Genomic DNA, 18,765 nt, shown 5'->3' on the forward strand with positions numbered 1-18,765 from the left:
AGTAGTTATCAGCATAGTTACCTGAGTAGTAGTAGTTAATTCAAGGCATTTTTTTATTTTGTTATTTTTTTTTTACTTTTCAGTATGCTTTAAATTTTTAGACATAAATTCAGAAATGATTGTTTTTCTTTAAATAATAAAAAAAATTCAGTACTAGCTTTCCCCAAATTTACACCTTAATGGGAAAATCAAGACAGAATTACCATAACTTTAAAATCCTAAAAGCAGTATCAGAAATTTAGACATAAATTACATCTTAATCTTAATGATTCTTTGTTTAAAGAAAGAGGATTGCTAAATGTTCTGAAGATAAATAAGATACCAAATAACGTGTATTCCTATCATTTGAACTCCTTACATTTTTTATTAACTGTTTTTTTTTTTTTTCTGTTTTGGGGAAGACTAAGGACTAACCTTCTCTTCTAAAACTAGAATTTTAAGTAAATCAATATCAAGGAGGTAAAGTGATCAACTGAGTCCTTTTGGGGAGAAAAACTATAGATTACAGTGATTATGAAAATTCATAAGGGCAAATGAACAGCAAGGCAGCAGACTTCACATTTAGCACAGATTCCTGCCTCTAGCTACAGCATAGAGTTAACCAAGCTTCTTCACTTTGGCAAGATCACAGGGCAGTCTGTCTGCAAAATACCTCCAAGGTCAGGTGGGGTCACTGAATCAGTCAGAGTTACAGAATAAGAAGAGCCAGCCTTAAGCAAAATTGGAAAGCCAGCAAATTTTTGTCTTCTGCACTGTGCATAACACACACATGTGCAAAAATCTAACCTTCTTTGGAATTCCTCCTTCTACTCTCTGCTGCAAAGCCCCCTGCCCAGTATCTGAATACACTCTCACTCTCATCCCAGCTTTCCAGGTTAACTCAAAATAGATCGTACTGCCTTCCTAGAAGTAGCTCGAGCTGTGTGACCCTCCCACTCCTCTCCTTGTCTGTCCTCAGTCTTCAACCAATTTGGAGAACTACATTGCTCTTTAAAATAAAAAATGTAATGGCTGATGAGGCATTAAAATTGGTTATGGGGTTTTCTTCTTTCAGGCAACAGACTCAGATTAACAAAGCCCTTGCAGAGGTCATGAGTAAGAAAAAAGAATGCTGAAATGGTGAGGACTGCAAATGCTCTTGTCTGAGCGGTAACAGAAATACTCTGGGGCAGGCAAGCCTTTTGAGTCACATCATCCCAGCAATCACCCGCCCTGGTAGTGCCAAGCCTGACTGACAGTAACGTTGGCAAGCATTTTTGCAGCATTTTGTTGGAGTTAGTGGGAGCAGTAGAAAAGGACGAAGAGAACAGAGACAAGAAATGGTGCAAAAGCTTAGAATCTGAGTTGATGGAAATGCCCGAGAGACTCCACAGAAACAGAAAGTTGAATATTCAACTCCACAGATAATCAGCTGTAAAAAGCTGAGGTGTAACCTCCCTTTCCATTACCTGTGTCTTCAGTAAAGTTGGTGACTCACACAAATGCCTGTGTGCTTAAGGGTTCTCACTGGGAAAAGCTAGATGAGGAGAAGGATCAGAATTCTCTAAATGATAAAATTAGCCATTTTCTGAATTTCTTCAGCAAAATCGGTCTCTGAGACAAAAAAAAGATAGGGGAAAATGTTAGTCATGCTTCTCCCTGGGAGCCTTATGTGCTAGTCAGTCTCCTTGTCTTCAGCCACCATTGGGAAGGGGAGTCTAGACAATTTCATCTGATTCAAGTTCAAGCTATCTCAAACGACAGAGAGCTACAGAAGCTAAGTTGAAACATAAGTGACATCAATGCCATCCCATAGTCGCAGAACATGGCCAAATAATGTGTCCTGACTGGGCCAGGCGTTTCCTATCAAGTCATGAGTTTCTTTGCTATGTGCTATTTTGCTTAGGTCTTCCTTGACTGTCAGTTCTACCAAAATGTATCTGAGCAAAAGTCTCTCCGAAATGGTGAACTCGGGGCAAACTGTACCTGTTGTCATGGATATCGTCAGACAGTTTAAATATATGACTGGTCATTATGTTGTTTCTTTGTGGTCTTAACGAAGCTACAGAAAACAATTACTCAACCTGCCTACTGCTTGGCTGGTTCAAACAAACAGCACCAGCTGGTAGCACGCCAATTTTTTTTTTTTTTTGAGTTATAGTCATTTTATAGTGTTGTGTCAATTTCCAGTGTAGAGCACAATTTTTCAGCTATACATGAACATACATATACTCATTGTCACATTTTTTTTTGCTGTGAGCTACCACAAGATCTTGTATACACTTCCCTGTGCTATGCAGTATAATCTTGTTTATCTATTCTACATATGCCTGTCAGTATCTACAGATTTCGAAATCCCAGTCTGTCCCTTCCCACCCACCTCCCCCTTGGCAACCACAAGTTTGTATTCTATGTCTATGAATCTGTTTCTGTTTTGCATTTATGTTTTTTTTTTTTTTTTAGATTCCACATATGAGCGATCTCATATGGTATTTTTCTTTCTCTTTCTGGCTTACTTCACTTAGAATGACATTCTTCAGGGACATCCATGTTGCTGCACATGGTGTTATGTTGTCGTTTTATGGCTGAATAGTATTCCATTGTAGAAATATACTACATCTTCTTTATCCAGTCATCTGTTGATGGACATTTAGGCTGTAAATATTTTTAACTCTTTCCTAGTTGGCTGCCTTTCCTCTCTCCCCTTAATCCAGATAAAATGTATCATTTTCCTGTACCTCTCAGTCCAACTGTCACCCTCTTAACTCACCAATGACTCACTTAAACCTAAGTAATAGAATGTATACATGTGTCTCCTCTACTTCTCCAAAATGCCTTGTTAGGTCAAGGACATGAATTTTACATTTGACATTGAGCTTGGCATTTAGAAAATGCTCATAATATATACTGAATAAATGAAAGGTCCTTTCCCCTTCAGGGGCTTTGCCCTTGCCCTGGAATTCTTCTCCTAAGGGCTTTTTAGATGTCTAGCACAGTCTCATCCTTAGGTCTTTGACTCAGCTGTAACTTTTTACTGACTCCTCACTACTTTCTCTAAAGCAGCCTCTGCCCTGATTACTTTCTTAATCATCACTTTGTTGATTTTCTTCATAGCAATAGTCACAATCTGTAATTACCTTATTTCTTTCTGTACAATTTCATTAATGTCTCTTATAAATTATCTGAGGGAAGGAGCCTTGTGTGTGCTGTTTACAGCTTTTTCCTCAACACCCAAAGCACAGAAGGCACCAAATTGTTGTTGAAAGGAAGGTTACCAGGTCTGGGTTGACAGTGGAGTTCTGTAGTGAAGCTTTCTGCCCAGGACACAAACTAAGACAGACCAGATACCTAGGAAGTAGTTTCTGAGTGTGATTGTGTTTTATTTCCGTGCGAGGCTTGCACTTACTTGCTGGGTGCGTGAGGTGTGACCCTTGATGTAACAGTCAATGAATCCTACCCATCGGCACACATGTCTAAACACAGAGCACCACTGCCGATGGCAAGCACATTGGCAAAGGTCCAAATTCATATTAGCACTCCTTACAGCTGCAAAAAGAATGCTGAAGATTTTCCTTTTATACATAAATCTTTGTGGTCTTTGACTTTACTTTGTTCTGATATATTGAACATTTTTCTTCTCCCTCCCACCATCTTTTTTTTTTTTTAAAGGAGAGAGGATTTGGTTGTTCAATCAAAATATTTCTGTCTTAAATTAAAATGTACTTAATCTTGTTCCAAACTTCCACAAGAACAGTGATGTTTTTTGGAATGAAACATATTTTCATGGGAGGATTACTTACCACTTTAAGTATTTGAATAAATTTCCCTCTAAAGCTTGGCCTGTGCACACAAGAGTTTTCAAATATCTAGGAAAGCACTTTTTTTTTTTCTTTCTGGAAACTTCACAGTTTATCTTGTTCTAAATTCTCTCATGTTTCCTAATCATGGGAAATCTTTTAATGAAGTAGTTAAAATTATGGATAACTTCATTATGGAAAAATTGACATTCTTCAAATTCTCTTTAGGACGAAGTTATGGTTTTGGAACATTAGTTCATTTCCCTTAAGAGCTTAACATTTCTTGATAAAGAGACTTTTTTCCCCATGAATATCTTGCTGCCTCAACTTTGTATATAATTGTTGAATAATCCATGTCAATTTCCTATCAAAAGCTAAATGTGGAAAAAATATTTTGTTGTGGCCAAACATTTTATTTCATTTCACTTTTCATGTGCAAATGTCACAAAACTGGTCAGTCAGGAAAAGTAAATTTGTTAGTATTTTTTAAATAAACCTTTATCTTCTTGAAAGTAGAAAGTAAATTATTCTGCAGGGGTTGGGGGTAAATAATGAAAAGCCATGTAGTCCAGTATAAAACAAGATTTGATGTAAACATTTGTCAGTAAATATTTCATATCAAGTAGATATTTTTGACTAATGTATTTTTGTTAATCAAATTCAGTATTTTTATCAAAACCAATTTATAAGTCTACTCACCAGTGAGAGAGAGCTTCAGTGATAAATTTTCTTGACCACTTTTCTTTTTACGTCTTATCCTTTCCATAAAGCAAGGACCCCTGAGCCTGGCCTCCAGGGTCTTCACAGTTCATCACTTGGGTCTTCATCCATCTCTCTTTTCCACACGCTATTTTGCAGGCAGGCACACTGGATGATTTGCCATCCTCAGATCAACAATATAAAACATGCAGACTTCTGTGCTTTTCAGTATGATGCTTCTTCTTTCTCCTTCCCAGCTATCCAGCCTGGATAAACAATTAATTCCTCTGTGTTTCCACGCAACTTGATACATCTACAGTTATCAAATTAATTGCTTATATATCTGTCTTCCCATGTCCCCACCTCCCCAACTCCTCTGGAACAGAAATCTTTCCTTAGTCATTTTTGTGTTTCTAGTATAGAGCATAATGTTAGCATACTCTGACCTACGTAAGCATGCAAAGGTTGCCTCAACTTTGTTCATTGTTTAAATCTGCATGTATATGATTCTACTTTGTTCTGATTTTTCCAACCACTGCCAGAAAACAAGTTATTAGAGAGAGAAAGAGAGAGGGAGAATTAAAATACTTTCAGTTAATAATTGGTGATTTAAAACCGGTCAATGGAAATGATAGAATTTGTACTCCTATGTATTTTTTTTAAAACCTTATTGACTGACTGTCCTGTAACATTATCTGGGTGAGCTGTTCAATTGAATAACCACATCTTCCATCTTCTCTTTAAAACAGGGGGACATTATGTGTATTATTCTGAGAACTAAGGGAAAATATCAAGGTGGCTTACTCCTTAATAATTCTTACTAATTTAAATAATTCATATTATGTGAGGAAGCCACTGAACCAGAGTATCCTGGGAAATCAAGTGAAGAAGAGCATGTTTGCTGAAAGCCCTGATGAAAACATTAGAAAGAGGATAAATCTACACTAAGAAATGATGTGTCTATTATTAGCAACCTACGATTTATATTAAAACAGAACTGTAGACCAGATAAGCTGTCTCTCTCAGTCACCTATCATTACTTTCCACCTTTGTCTCTTTGGTACAAATGGAAAATTACATAGAATCCAGCTATTTTTATTGTAGTCAGATCTATCAATATATATATAGGCGTGATTTTTTTATGGTTATAACTTCATCTTTGACTTCACTGGATTATAATGACACTGAGGAAAACACTGGGGCTCAGGGTTTAGCAGTGGTGTGGTAGGTAAGAGAGGTTCTTTGAGGCCATGCAAACAGACTGTCCTTGCAGCCTGTGTAGCTATGATGGAAGGTCACTCTAACTGGGACTACCATTGTTATCCATTTTCCAGCATTATTATATTTACTGAACACATAAAATATTAGAACTCCTATTTTGTGTACATATGAATATGTACCAAGATTTCTTTTCCTAAATGTCTATTAAAATAATAAGTTGCATAACTCAAACAATCTCTCAAAACTCTCCTACCATGACATTGTGTGTCTTTAAACTAAAGCAACTCTTTAAAATTCCAACAAATAATACAATAAAATAGCTTAAGAGAGAGTTAGAAGAATAGGTATAAAACACACACTAAAGTTCAGATGATGGAAAAAATTCTGTCTCAGAAATCTTAATCTTTATTCAAAAAGAAAATAAAACGTCAAAGCAATATAAATGCTACAAAGGAGCTAGCTATCATTTTTTTATTTGTCAATATCTAGAAAGGAACAGGAATTCTACAAGGAATGATTGAAGAATATCTACCTTTTGTGAGCACACTTTCCCCGAAACATTTACCTATCCAAAGTTTTAATCCTTCCTTAAGACATTTCACATCATGTATTAAAAGAGTAGAATTTTCAAGTTATTTGAAGAATACAAAATTGAAAATATTTCAGGTTTTTTTTACTGCAGAATAAGAAAATCATACTTCTATAATGGGAAATACCTTTTGTACATTCTATAACCAGCAAAGTTAGTTTCAATTTTCAGAATATTACAACACTCAACAATTTGATTTGCCTAACCTTCTTTTCAGACCAGTTTTACAGAAGACAACATTTGAAGAAGAGTGGGAAAGAAATAAGGCATGAAAGAATAAAATAATAATTTTGACTACTGGTGTACAATAGTTCTTAAGCTCAAAAAGATGGAATATTGTGCAAAGAAAGATCCACTTTACAAAGAGATCATAATGAAAGGAAAATGTTGCTAGCTTAGAGTGTGCTTATTAAAATCATAAGACTATAATCTTGTGACCTTTCTCAGAGGTGGCATTCAATACCTGATGGTTGCCTCATGCTTCTTGTACACTCATCTATGTGCAAAGAGATCAAAGTGAAGCCTAAAAGTAAACAGCAAAGTGTTAGAATGTCCTAATGTGTGACGGGATCTTTTTCCCATTATGGAACCATCAAAAAGTCCTTAACCAAATTCTGGAGTTGCTCTGAGCAAAAATTATGGGATATGTGCATATACAAACACATACACCACGTAATATATTGGCCTTCATTTTCACAATGGTTTTATATTCTAAGGATTCTCAAGGTAAGAATACTATAATATTACTGCCCTGTCCTCTAGGGACCAGATGATATGGCAGTTCTGTGGGTTCTGAAACCAAAATACTCAGGTTTAAATCCTGCCTCTCCCATTCAAGGTGTATGAACTTGAAAAACTTACTTAACTCCATTTAGCAGTTTGGTCATGTATAAAATGAGGATAATACCTACTTTGTATAGTTGTTAAAATAGCACTTTAAAGAAAAACTGACAGAACTGAAAGAAGAAACAGACAAATCTGCAGGTATATTTGGAAATTTCAAAACTCCTCTCTTAAGCAGAATGGTAGTTGCCAGGGGCTGGAGGATGGGGACATGGGGTGGTATTAGTCAAAGAGTAAAAACTTTCAGTTATAAGATGAATAAGTTGTGGAGATCTAAGGTATAGCATGGTGCCTATAGAGAACAGTACTGTATTATATTCTTGAAAATTGCTAAGAGAGTAAGTCTTAAGTGTTCTTATCACCAAAAGAAGAAAAAAGTAATTATGTGAGGTGATGGAGATTATTTCACAATATACAAGTGTATCAGATTATCACATTGTACACCTTAAACTTACACAATATGTCAGTTATATCTCAATAAAGGTAAAAAAATAACTGCTTTCTCAGCAAGCAACAGAATTAGTAGAAAGTCAGCAAGATTATAAAAGAACTGTTCAACATCAACCAACTGTCATTAAGTGACATTTATAAAACAGTCCACCCCAAAACACCAGAATAGACATTGTTTCAAGTGCACCTGGGACAGATACAAAAATAGACTATATACTGAGTTAGAAAAGAAGCCTTAACAAATTCAAAGAATTTAAATCATACAAAGTATGTTCTCTGAAAATAATGGAATTAAACTAGAAATCAAAAACAGAACTGTACCAGGAAAAACTCCACACACTTAGAAATTAAACAACAGCAATTTAAAGTGAACAAAAATGAAAACACAATATATCAAAATTTGTGGAATGCAGCTAAAGCAGTGCTCAGAGGGAAATTTATAGCAATAAATGCTTACGTGGGTAGCCCTAGCTTTGAGTAATTCCAATATACATGAATTTCAGTTACCACAGTTTAACTAAGTAATATCAGTTCCTCAACAACACTGTTCAAACTTCAGTTACTAAAAACTAAAGATTTTTAGAATATATTTACTGTGAATAATTGCATAAAGTACAAACTTTGTTTCTAGCCCTTCAGTCCACAAATCACTATGTAAATAACAGATGAGCATTGTGATCAATGACCATTACTCCTTTCAAAGTCTGTCAATAGTTGGGGGAATCTATTATTTAGTTCATGCACAGACAGCAAAAGGTGTAGTTGTGTCAAAACCTCATTTCTCAGTTTTAAAAATCCATCTGACATTTTTAAATGTATAATTAAAAGAGGAAACTGGCCACCAAAGAAGAATGTGCAGCAAAGAAGAGAAATTAAATTTGAATCCTGACATAAACAGAGTTATAGAAGAAACAGCTGGCCATGCAAATGTGGGTGGTGTTGCCCTTCAGGAGGCTCTAGACATGGAGCCAGAGGAACTCAGTGCAGGTGATCTTATTGGCAGAAACAAGGAAAGTGGTAGCAACCAAAAAGATGAAGACGTCCCAAAGGAAATGACAGTGACAAAACTTCACATTAAAGGAACAGCTGGAAATAGTTCACAACATTAGGAGCACAAAGGATAAACTGTTGGAAACCAATCCATACTTAGAAAGCAGTAAGACAAATTGTCAACGTATAGATAAGATGCTTGCTCCACACAATGTAAAGTTCAAAGTACTTTCATTAAGTTTGTATAAACAAATAAAACATTTCATGTCTCAAAAGCTATAATGTTTTAAATTACAATATATTATATGTGTTATTTTCATGGGTTACTTTTCTGATTTGCCAAATACTTATAACCAACAGTAAGAGAGTTGTTAATGTATTTACAAAAATTGTTAGCAGTCATGGAAAAATCAAACTTTTCCTCTGACTATTAAGGCTATTTTGCACCATTTCAGCTTACTTGGTCATTTCTGCAGTCCAGCTCTACCAGGCAAAGCAAGAACTGCCTGTATTACAAAAGAAGGAAAGTTACAGCTTAATAATATAATCTTCCAATTTAAGAAATTAGAGAAAGAAAAGCAAAACAAATTCAAAGCAAGCAAAGGACAAAAAAAAAAAAAAAATGTGAGAGCAGAAACAGATGAAACAGAAAAAAAAGAGAGAAAAAAAAAACCCCAATGAAACCAAAAGCTTAATTTTCAAAAAGACCTCTAGCCAGAATGACAAACCAAAGAGAGAGAGAGAAATTACCAATACAAGTAATGGAAGCGAACATATAATTATATCATTACTGACCCTGAAGATACTAAAAGTATCCAAGACTGTACTACAAAACAACTCTATGCACCTAAATGCAATAACTTAGATAAAATAGAACAATTCTTGAGAAACGTAGTCAAAATGAAATACACAACCTAAATAATCTTGTATCTCTTAAAGAAATTGAATTTCTATATAAAATCCTTTTGAAAATAAAATCTACAAGCCCACATGGCTTAACTAGTAAATTATATCAAAAGTTTCAAGAAAAAAATAACAGCAATTTAATATAATCTCTTCCAGAAAATAGGAGAGAGGAGAGGACACCTCTCAACTCATTTTAGAGGCCAGTACTACCCTGATAACAAAACCAAACAAAGGACAATAAGAAAACCACAGACTACTAATAACCCTCATGAAATAGACACAAAAAGATCCTCAACAAAATATTAGCAAATCAAATCCCGCAAAATATAAAACAAATAATATACACTAACCAAATGGAGTTTATCTCAGGAAAGAAAGACTGGATCAACATTTGAAAATCGATCAAGGGGGGAGGGTATAGCTCAATTGGTAGAGCACATGCTTAGCATGCACGAGGTCCTGGGCAGTACTTCCATTAAGTAAGTAAGTAAGTAAGTAAGTAAGTAAGTAAATAAATAAATAAATAAATAAATAAATAAATAAATAAATAAATAAAATAAAACTACCTCCCCCCTCAAAAAAATATATATAAAGAAAATCAATCAATGCAATCTACCACATTAATAGCGTAAAGAAAAAAACACATGATCATATCAATTGATCCAGAAAAAAAGACACTTGATAAAATTCAACATTCATTCATGATAAAAACCATCAGCAAACTTAGAATAGAATGAAACTTCCTCAGTCTGATAAAGGGCATCAGTGAAAAACCTACATCCACATAATATTTAATGGTGAAAGATTGAAAGCTTTCATCCTAATAGGAACAATGCAAGGTTGCCCACTCTCATCACTCCTATTCAGTATTACACTGTCAGTCCTAAGCAGAATAATAAGAGGAGAAAAAGTCGTATAGACTATAAGGAAAAAAAAAAAACCATCTCTACTCACAGACAACATGGTATTTCCCTACATAGACAATCTCAAGGAATCTACAAAAAAAAAAAAAAAAAAAAAAAAAAAAGAACAAAAAACAAAAACAAAACAAAATAAAACACCTCCTAGAACTAATAAGTGAATTTAGCAAGGTCACAAGATACAAGGTGAACTTTCAAAACTCAATCACATAGTCCCATCTACTAACAATAAACAATAAGCAATCCAGAACAATATTGAAATATACACAGCTACAACAGCTGCAAAAAAAATTAAAATCTATGTTCACAGATTGCAAGGCTCAACATAGTAAAAGATGCCAACTCTTCCAAGTGGATCTACAGATAAAACACAATTACAATCAAAATCCCAGCAGGATTGTTTTGTAAATGTAGACAAGCTGATTCTAAAATTCATATGGACAAGCAAAGCCAAAGTAATTTTGAAAAAGAATAAAACTAGAAGTATCCTGAATTTTAGACCTACTATAACGTTATAGTATGGTACTAGTGAAGAGATAGACACACAAGTCAGTGGAACAGAATGGAGTCCAGCTAAACCTCCACATAAATGGCCCATTAATTTTTTCTCTTTTTTCCCTATAAAAATCCTCTGTGTTCCACCTATTCATCCTTCCCTCCTCATAACTCCTAGGAACCACTGATATTTTTATTATCTCTATAGTTATAACTTTTCTAGAATGTCATATAATGGGGCTCATACAGTAAATAACATTTTCAGATTGCCTCTTTCACTTGGTAATATGCACTTGAGATTCTTCCATGTCTTTTCATGGTTTGATAGCTCATTTCATTTTAGTATCAAATAACTTTCCTTTCTAGAAGTACCATAATTTATGTAACCATTCACCTTCTGAAGGATATCCTGGTTGCTTCCAAGTTTTGGCAATTATGAATGAAGCTGCTATAAACATCTACAGACATGTTTCTGAGTGGACATAAGTTTTTAACTCATTTGGGTAAATACCAAAGAGCATAGCTGCTAGATTGTAATAGTAAGAGTATTTTTAGTTTTGTAAGAAACTACCAAAATGTCTTTCCAAATGGCTGTATCATTCCACATTTCTACCAGCAATAAATGAGAGTTTCTGTTGCTCTACATCCTTTCCAACATTTAGTGTTTACAGTGTTTTTGATTTTGGTATGTAGTGGTATCTCAGTGTTGGTAGAATTTGCAACTCCCTAATAACATATGATATTGAGCATCTTTTCATATGCATATTTGCCATCTATACATCTTCTTTGATAAGGTGTCTGTTCAAGTCTTTGGTCCATTTTTTAAACCAGATTCTTCACTTTCTTATTGTTAAGTTTTAAGAGTTCTTTGTATATTTTGGATAAGAGTCCTTTATCAAATATGTCTATTGCAAATATTCTCTCCCACTCTGTGAATTTTGTTCTCATTCTCTTGAACCAGCTGATTTTTTACACAAGTGCAAAGGCAATTACATTGGGAAAAAATAGCCTTTTCAAAATGGTTGATATAATTGGACATATATATGCAAAAAAAAGTGAACCTCAATTTAAACCTCGTACCTCACACAAAAATTAACTCAAAATGAATCACAGATTTCCATAGAAATGTAAAACTATAAAACTTTTAAATAATTTTCTTCATAACTTCAATTAGGCAAAGAACCAAAAGCATGAATGCTGCCAAAAAAAAATCATAAATCAGACCTCATCAAATTAAAAAATGTTCACTCTGTGAGAGACACTATTAAGAAAATGAAAAGATAATCCATAGTCCAGGAGAAGATATTAGCAAATCATATATCTGACAAGGCTTTGTATCTAGAATATATAAAGAAATCTCTAAACTGACAAATAAGGAAACAATCTAACTTTAAAATAGTCAAAAGACTTGAATAAAGATTTCACTAAGGAGGATATACAGATGATTTGTAAGCACAAGAAAAGATGATAATTAGCCACTAGGGAAATGTAAATTAAAACCACTAGAAGGTATTGCCATACACTTGTTAGAATGGCTAAAATAAACAACACTGACAATACCAAGTGCTGACAAGGATACAGAACATCTATAACTCTTGTATACTGTTGGAGTGAAAAATGGTAAACAGCTTGGCAGTTCTTATAAAGTTATATATACTTACCATGTGCTCAAGCAGTTTCATTCCTGGGAATTTACACAAGAGAAATCAAAACTTATGTTCACACAAAAATCTGTATATGAATATTTATAGCAGACCTTCTGGTAGTCAACCAAAAACTGAGAACAATCCAAATGTCCTTCAACAGATAGATGAATAAACAAACTGTGAAACATCCACAGAATGGAAAACTACTCAGCAATAAACATTATCAATGTATGTATATCACACAACTTGGATGAATCTCAAAGACATTATGACTAGTGAAAAAAGTCAGTCCCAAAAGTTTATATATACTGTATGATTCTATTTATATGACTTTCTTTAAAACTAGATAAATTATAGTGACATAAAAGAGATCAATATTTACTAAGGATTGGGAGGAAGCAAGGGAGGGAAGGGTATAAAGGGATACCAAAAGGGAGTTTTTTAGGATGGTGAAACTGGTCTTATCCTTGATTATGTTGTGATAAGACAAATCTATCATGTGTTAAAATTTATAAACCTGTACACCAAAAACAGTCAATTTTATTGTATGCTAATTTTAAATTTTAAATTAAATTTTTTAGAAATAGCAATATATCTAGGTGAACTCATTCTAAGATGATTTTATCTTGAGATGTTGAATAGTAATTTTTTTTGTATTCTTATACATTTCTTTTCCAGTTTTATCCTGTACTATCTCTTTTGTCTCATTGCTTTTTCTTTTATTAGTACTTGTGGTGTCATTCATTCTTGTGTTACTTTAGAACTCTTTATGTTTTTATTTTAAGGAGAGTAGATATTTGGCACCAGGGAGGCATTCTTCAACTCTTATGTACATAGGAATCTGATGAGATAGATGTAAAAAAGCATATTTATTGCCCATCTCCCTCAGAAATCATTTAGAAATCTAGATTAGGTCCTTGAAAATCACCATGTGACATCAGCGTGGGAGGGTTCTACTGACCACGCTTTGAGAAGCACTGAGTTAGAGGCACATGAAGCAAAAACATGAGACCATCTTTAGTTTGTTGAGTCTCTTCATGAAAAGACTCAGTTATCCTGCAAACCAGTAGAACATAAGCTCAATCTGAAGAGCTTCAGTCATTGTTACCTAGGAGTACACTTATCTTTGCCTATGGGAGTGTAAACACCAGGACTGGTATTTTAGTAATGCACCTGGCAATTTGCTAGAGATTTGATGTCTGATATAAACACTTCCCACAACTTTCACGAAAAATGGATCAAGTTTTTTCACAAGAAAAACATAATCATGGCTTGTATTTTCTCCAAAGTTATGGATTCAAATAAATTACAGATGTGCTTAACAATATGTCAAAAAACAAAGCTACACCTATAACAACATATTTGTTTAAATATTTAAATAATACACTGAACCCTATAAATGGATATACTTCTCTGTGAATGTACATATTGATATACATATATACACATACATATATATGGCATATATGCATGCAACATATACGTATGTATATGTATATACACATACATATATCTATACATAAGTGATATTGATAATAATAATAGATTCTACCAGGTATTAAGTACCTGCTGTGTACTAAGCATTGAGCTAATTGCTTTCTACTCATTTTCTTATTTCATCTTGAAGGGAGCATATTATTGTATTACCCACTTTACAGATGATAAAATCCAGGAGCCAAGAGAAGTCTCGTCTGAGGTCACACAGAAAGTCCTATGACAAGCACGTAGAAACTAAATAAATATAACTATATTGCATCATGCATTTAACCTACTAAAATGAATATACCAGCTACAGTAACAATGCACCATTTAGTTACCAATAACTCAGCTTTCCTTTAAACTTGTAAGAATTTTCTTACAATGGTTTGGAAGGCTCATATCAACAAAGTTATGCAGTAAAGTTGCAAACAATAATTTATTTGAGTTTTCCAGAAAAACTCTCTGAGGCAAGAGAACTTAAAAGCTTCTCTCAAGGTAAAAAAAATAAATAAACATTGTTCGGTTATGTGTTAACTTACGTCAATTTTCTTGTTTTAATAATGTTCTACAGTTATATAAGATTTCACTCACCATAGGAAGCCGGGTGAAGGGTTGAAAGGATTCTATGCACTATTTTTACAACTTCCTAGAAGCCTATAATCATTTCAAAATAAAAAGTTAAAGTAAATAAACTTTGTGGATCCAAATATTTGAAGGCTTTCCAAAGCTAAGATATCTAAGTATGGAGAACTTACCTCATCCTTATATTAATCCTCTTTAAATCCCAAACCACAAGTTAGACACAGCTTTGGAAAAGATAAGAAGTATCTGATAGGTGTTTGTGTGTGGGGAAGAGCAGATCCAAGACCGCTAAGAGTCCTTGGCCTTGGTGCTGCTGAGTTGTTGGATCTCTTGGGATAATTGCATTTGCGAGTAACAGAGGAGCCAACACAAACTGGCTTAAACTGAAATATACTGGCTTAGTCCAGAGAACGTTTAGGCTCCTGGTAAGGTTTGATAAGGACTCCAGTCCACAAACATACCTCTTTATTGCACCTCACTTCATTGCACTTTACAGGTACTATGTTTTTACAATTGAAAGTTGGCGGCCAACCATGCATTGAGCAAGTTTATCAGCACTATTTTTCCAACAGCATTTTCTTACTTCATGTCTCTGGGTCACATTTTGGTAATTCTCACAAGAGTTCAAACTTTTTCATTGTTGTATTTGTTGTGGTAATCTGTGATCAGTGATCTTTGATCACTATTGCAAAAAGATTGCAATTCATTGAAGGCTCAGACGATGGTTAGCTTTTTTTTTTAGCAATATAATATTTTTAATTAAGGCATGTTCATTGTTTTTAGACATAATGCTATTGCACATTTAATAAACTACAGTATAATATAAACATAACTTTTCTATGCACTGGGGAACCAAAAATTTATGTGCCTTGAATTATCATGATATTTGCTTCATTGTGGTGATCTGGAACTGAATCCACACTGTCTCCAAGGTATGCTTATAGTTGTCTGTAATTCATGGATATTTACCACCCTGGTGTGTCAGCTTTATCCTGAAACCGGCTTTCCTCATGGTAGCAAAGTATCTATAACAGCTCCAGGCCTCACATCAAGACACTACACCACTCAGAAGGAGAGAGAACTTCTGTTCTCCCAAGCTTTGAATAAATGCCATGGGCTTCACTCTGATTGGAACAACTCATCTCATGTGAACCAATCTGAACCAATCTGGGCCAATCATTGTAAACAGGGAGACGGAACTGCACTATGGGCCAGGCCAATCAGAGTCCGGTTCTAAAGCTAGAGCTCATGCCATTTATCTGGATTAGTGGCTCCTCTATCATTAAGAAGGGATGAACTGATGCTGGAGAAGCAACAATATCATCCACTGGAGATATAGTCACATTTAAACAATAGAGGCTTGCCTGCCTAATAATCCACTTGGATAGTATTAACCGGAAAAATCCGTTCCTTCATTCAAATAACAGATCCATTTAATCAAGTATGCAGCGTGGAAGATATATTTTACTTAATTGGTCAGTCAATCATTTTTAAAAAACGATTAGAGAATTGAATCATTATTTCACTCTTTTAACAAGACACCTTGATAGAATGGGTATCAAAATATTGGTTAAATTTTGTATGTGTGTGTACTCAAACTATTTTTATATAGGTCTATTATTTTTCAAGGATTTTACTGGCAGTTTTCAAAGTCAATTTAAGTCACAAGTAACTTGCTCTTTTTAACAGGATTAATCAATAATCAAGTACTAATACCATCACGTTTTCTCTGCACAATGTAAATTCAACCAGTTGAAAAGCTGAGGAGAGTTGGGGAGTAAGAAAATAGTTTATTTCCTCTGCATGTTGATATATAACTGACTTATTACTACTTTCTCCCCCACCCCCAAATTTACTTGTAATTTTATCAGATCAACTGGTTATTTTGGCACCATAAAGCCACAATATATATTCAAGCTCTTGGCCCAGTAAATGAACTACAATATTATGGAAGCATTTTTCATGTGCAAATGTGCACTGTGAAGCACACCAACCTGAAAACCAACAGCAGTTTCCTCTAAAACTTGCAAATCAGCTCTTAAAATTGATCTTCTTTAACCATCTGGTCATAGTGCTAAACAACTTAGAAGAAAAACTGTCTCACATTTTTATTGGCTTGAGAAAGGGTAAAGTTTTGTTTGCAATGTTTTCCATTAATCTTGTTTTCAAAGGAACCACTAGAGAGACACTGCTATCATTACACCTGCCATGGAAAGCTCAGACACCTACTGTGCGTATATACTATTTTTGATCTAGAATTGTTCTTTTCCACATACTCCCACTTAATGTTTCACTGTTTTTCTCTTCTAGTCACATAGTTCTTTTTAAAAAGGGTTATATATACACAAAAAGACCTTTTCATTTCTTTCTTCTTTTGATTTATCATCTTATCCTGATTGATTCATGGTTATTTCCCTCCCGTATTTTAATTATAATGTGTCATCTTCTACTTGATTTTCTTCAGTTTATTTAAAGCAAAGACCATGCATATCCACTAGGTCACTTTAACTTTTAAAATACAACATACATTTTATTTTTTTCATGATTTCTAGATCAGTATATTTTTAAATAATTGAGTGCTCTTCTTCACAAATTCACAAAAAGAAATTTTGCTCCTCTTTCTTTCAAGATTTAGTCCTCAGGGATAGCTTTGAGCTTTCCTGGAACAGAAGAAAGATCACAAGCCAATTTACTTATAGAAAAAAAAAAGTATGTTAACTGAACAACTGTAAGAAGAACTGTTCAAATGTAAGATTTTAGAAATTTCAAAACCACATACCACATATTTCTCTTACCGTCTGATCTAAATGTGGCTCTGTTCCAAATTATAGTTTTTAAAAATGCAAAACTAATTTCTTAAATCAACATAATATTCTGTAGCATAAAAAAATTAGAAACAGGCCTTCAAGAAGACAATTTTCACCATCAAAGTTATTTTCCTTTAGCTATTTCCTCTTCCCTCTCCAAATATCCATGACCAAACTACAATGCGAGTTGTCTTGAAATAAAAATATATTGATTCCCAGTGACCTCTGGCAAACATTAACATCTTTTTCTTGCTTATATAATTTAACCTTTAACCAGGAAAGAAAAGAAAGGAAGAAAGGAAGGAAGAAAGGAAGGAAGGAAGGAAGGAAGGAAGGAAGGAAGGAAGGAAGGAAGGAAGGAAGGAAGGAAGGAAGAAAGAAAAGAAAGAAAGAAAGAAAGAAAGAAAGAAAGAAAGAAAGAAAGAAAGAAAGAAAGAAAGAAAGAAAGAAAGAAAGAAAGAAATAAAGGAAAGAAAGAAAGAAAGAAAGAAAGAAAGAAAGAAAGAAGAAAGAAAGAAGAAAGAAAGAAGAAGAAGAAGGAAGGAAGAAAGAAAGAGACGGAGGAAGGGAGGGAGGGAGGGAAAGAAAGAAAAGAAAGCTACCATTTTGCAAGGATACCTTTGTCTTATATTCTCAGCAAGACATATGCCAAATAATTTAGTAATTACATGAGTCTTCATGCTTTTTGCTCTACTGAAATAACTGTGTAGCCCAAAGACAAATGGTCTCAGAGAAGGCAAAGCTAATGGTTCTGCTGTTATGAATTCACCTCACGAGATACACCTTTACATCTGGTCACAGTGAGGAAAGGACTCTAACCATCTGTGTTCTGCACACACCATCCAATCCTCAGTTGCATCTCAGGGAGAAACCACCCCACCGGACCCGCGCCCCAGCCCTGCAATGGCATCACACTGACTTGCTTTCATCCCAAACTCTGCTCCTGTTTCTACACATAACCTCTTGTTTTCCTCCAGATGTAGAAAGGAGGAAATTACAGCACCAACCTCACAGGGTTGGTATGAAGATTCAGTGAGATAATATACCAAAGATGCATGACACATAGATTTTTCTTAAAAATAAATTCCCAGTATCACTCTCTTTAAAAGATCTAGAGTAAGATTGCTTTTCTTTTAAGTCTTTTCATAATCTATATGGAGAGAGTTGAGGAGAATCTTCAAATGTCAACCATAAGGTAATTCAAAGATACTGACTCATTACAATCAACATTATTTGATTTCGTTCTTTTCCATACAGCAAAGGTACACCCCTGGTGTAATAATTTAATACAGAAAAAAGCTCATGTTTTTCTTAAAAAAAAAAAAAAAAACCCAACTGAATACTACAATAGAAACACCTATA

The 18,765-nt window shown here is 34.3% G+C and overlaps 1 protein-coding gene across 1 annotated transcript in view; it reads right to left on the minus strand.

Annotated features, from left to right (window-relative positions):
• Positions 1-4,119: 4,119 nt before the first annotated feature.
• Positions 4,120-18,765, minus strand: part of LOC106729820 (basic proline-rich protein-like) — a 100,398-nt gene continuing 85,752 nt past the window's right edge. The window contains exon 6 of the mRNA XM_032479018.1: positions 4,120-4,741. The gene's annotated coding sequence lies outside the window, so the exon portion shown is untranslated. The remainder of the gene's footprint in view (positions 4,742-18,765) is intronic.

Source organism: Camelus ferus, chromosome 1 (genome assembly GCF_009834535.1).
Source record: "Camelus ferus isolate YT-003-E chromosome 1, BCGSAC_Cfer_1.0, whole genome shotgun sequence".
Classification (NCBI taxonomy): domain Eukaryota; kingdom Metazoa; phylum Chordata; class Mammalia; order Artiodactyla; family Camelidae; genus Camelus; species Camelus ferus.